Consider the following 3,704-nt stretch of genomic DNA (forward strand, 5'->3'; position numbering starts at 1 on the left):
TTTTTAAAACAAAATTTCCCATCCAAGCAAAGCAGTCTCATCAGCTTCCTCGTTCATGTGTTGTTGTCGTGACTCGTGAGCGCTAGTTGGTGTTCCAGTATAATCAGTCCATCGAAACTCATTCATTTAAAAAAAATTTGCATCGCGGAACGTAAGTGTGGTTAAAATTGTTATTTTTTATTTGCGTAATTAGTCTTAATTAACGCGTTAAAGTCCCGGCCCTAATTCTAATGCTTTCCAGCTCGTCTGCCATATCAACATGTAACTATATTTTTTCTCGACTTTTGTCCCATAAAAAATGATTTTACATACACACAGTTACAGCAGTCGGAGAAAAGCTAATGCTATAAAGTGAAGGGTCAAGAGGCCAACTAAAACAAACACTGATCACCATAATGGTGACTAACAATGAAACTCAATATATGATCGGCATCTAAACCTCAGTTAATTCTCAATAAGAGTTTCTGTAGACGTCTGACAGAAATAAAGTCAGTGTGGTTAGTAATGCGTGAAGCTGGTACTGCTGTCTGTGGAGCTGTTTAATCCTCCTCTACTGAGATCTTCAGAGATTTAAAGTCTTCTTTTATCTTCAGTTGATTTCATCTAAGGCTGTGACCAGACATTTTGAGGGGCAGTGGCTCAAACCAAAAAAGGGTCACTATAAGGGGATTGAAACTGATCTTAATATAATGAATAAACCTTTTATAATAACATTGTAAAAAAATGTTGTTGTAATTACTCCTCCAAAAAGTTGATTCTGCGGGAAATGTTTATTTAAATGTCAGATTAATGTAGCAAATGCGAATCGCTAAAACTATTCAATATATTTTGAAAAAAAGGTTGATTTTCAGTTTTGTTCAAGGTCATTAAAGCAAAATAAATTCAATAACAGAAGAATATATATGCATGGTACTTGAGGTAAAAGGCACAATAATTAACATAATAAAAACAGCCGTTTCCATTTGTTGACATGACATGGTTAGATTCAGATGGGAAATATCATATTACATTGGGTATCCACTTAGAGATAATCATATTTATAAAGAAACCATTCTATTAAAAAAAAAGTTGTGTGATAAAATATCATATTAAGTTGGGTGTCCACTTAGAGATAATCATCATATTTATAAAGAAACCATCATATTTAAAAAATAAAATAAAATAATCAAATTTAATAATTTTTTAACTACTATTAAGCTTTAAAAATTATTATATATTTAATTAAATTATTCAATGCTTTCATTTTGTTCTGTATGTTTAAAATATATTTTTATGCTAACAGAGTAAATTTATTGAACAATTATGCATTCTTTTATTTATCAAAATAAACTGAAAATAGTACAGACTTTGCTAAAGTGATTGTTTTGAACTAGTATTAAGTATTTACAAGTATTAACAAAGACAAGATTAAACATTATTTTAGCTAAAGTATTCGTATCAACTTTGCCTTTTGCCCAATGATGTTTGACCCTGAGTCTGTGGGGTAAAAGCCCCCCCTCACCGACCTATACATTTATAAGATAAAAAAAAAAAAAAAAAAAAAAAAACAGTTATTTTTATGATTGATTTTCACATAAACCTTTTGCTCCATTAATGTTAAATACAAACATACATGTTAAACATAAACAAACAATATATTTATTGATTCTATACAAAGCACAGGGTGTGCATTAAATGGTTAGTTTACCAAAAAAATAAAACATATGTCATTAGAGACTCACCTTAATGTCGTTCCACACCCGTAAGACCTCTGTTCCTCTTCACAGTTTAAGATATTTTATAATTAGTCCGACAGCGTATCTAAGTGAATGCACACTATACTGTCCATGTCCAGAAAGGGAATAAAATCATCAAAGTAGTCCATATGCTGTGACATCAGTTAGTTCATTAGAATCTCTTGAAGCATTGAAAAAACATTTTGGTCCAAAAATGTAACGAACTGCTCTGAGACAGAAAGTTGGTTGAAGATCCAAACGCAGTATTTATTGAAGGGTAATCCAAAGTCGTAGTCCATAGAACAGGCAAAAGGTCATAACAGGAAATCAGTCCGAAAAGGCAAACAAAACAAAAGGGACAGGCAAAAGAGTAATCCACAGAGAAGGCAAGAAATCAAAGACCAAGAGACATGAAACCAGGGAACCGCTCAAAAATGCAGTTGTGACACTAAACAAGACTTCGCCCTGAATGACTGAGTGAACAAGGTATATATAGGCAGAGGTAATGAGGTCATGAGAGACAGGTGTAAACAGTAAGTGCTAATGAGTCCGGGGAAAGGATTATGGGTAATGTAGTTTGTAATGGAGTGACAGTCTAGGGTGGCGTGCCCTCTGGTGGTTATCACGGGTACTTACAGTGGTGAATTGTGACAAAAATATAACAAAAACTACGACTTTATTCATGCAGCATTGTCTTCTCTTCCATGTTTGTTTTCAATCCTCCAACAAAGAATCTGATCTTTAATCTCACAGGTCAAGAACTGCATTCACAAGAAGTAAGTCTGCTTAACAAGGGCTTAAGTTTTGTTCCATATAAAGCCACAGACCCTTTTGTCACCAAGATTGAACTTTTCCTTAACCTACGTTTTTTCGGACACTAAGACTTAAATGCTTCTATAAAAATGTTCAAGTAGATCAAACCAATGCACATGTGAGTAATGTTCGAGCTAAATTTAAACCTACTAGTACTTTTTGTCCATCTGTACCTAATTCTTCTATTGATGCATATTGTAGGCTAGTGGAAAGGGATGTTACTAATTTATTTGATCAGTCTTTGTCATCTCAGAAAAAGTCTAATTTGACATGTTCGTAAAAAGAGGCTCTTGATAAATTGTGTAGAAACAAAGGTATCGTAAATCAAACCTGCAGATAAAGGAGGTGGATTGGTGATCCTTCCCCGAGCTCTTTATATTCAGGAGGCTCTTCGTCAATTAGAAAATACCAGTTATTATCAATTTCTACCTTCAGATCCAACGGCCCAGTTTGAGAGAGAGAATGAGATGTTTCTTCAGAAAGCACATGCTCTTCTATTGATCGCTGTCAAAGAGATGCAATATTTATTCAATCGTTCTCCAAGTAGGCCAGTGTTCTACATTCTACCCAAGGTACAGTTTGACTGAACCACTCTCTAATTTTTTTGATTTTGTCCTGAGACCGTTAGTCACATCCCTTCCTAGCTATCTCTAAGATACAGCGGATTTCCTCCAATGATTATCAACTATTCGAAATGTTGAGCAAGATGTTATACTGGCAATCATGGATGTTACCTCGCTATATACCAATATTCCACATCATGAAGGCCTTTTGGCCCTTAAACTTTTTCTTGATTTACAGGTGAAAGATGATGCCCTTTCATCCAAATTTATCATTGAAATGTTCTGACTAAGAATTACTTCCTAAAAAAAACAAAAACAGTATTATTTACAGATTGAGGGCACTGCCATGGGGGACACCATGGCTCCCGATTATGCCAATTTATATCTGGGCTTTTTGGAGGATAGGTATGTTTTTAATAACAATCCTTTCTTGGGTAATATCATGCTGTTTAAGAGGTACATTGATGTTTTGTCATTTACAAAGGTTCTACAAAAGATTTTGAAGCATTTGTTCTATATATAAACTGCCTAAGACTTTCAATTAAATTTACACTTGAGGTTGGGATTACAACTGTAAATTTTCTGGACACCTCAATTGTTAACAAACAAATTG

Source organism: Pseudorasbora parva, chromosome 14 (assembly GCF_024679245.1).
Source record: "Pseudorasbora parva isolate DD20220531a chromosome 14, ASM2467924v1, whole genome shotgun sequence".
In the NCBI taxonomy this organism is placed as follows: Eukaryota; Metazoa; Chordata; class Actinopteri; order Cypriniformes; family Gobionidae; genus Pseudorasbora; species Pseudorasbora parva.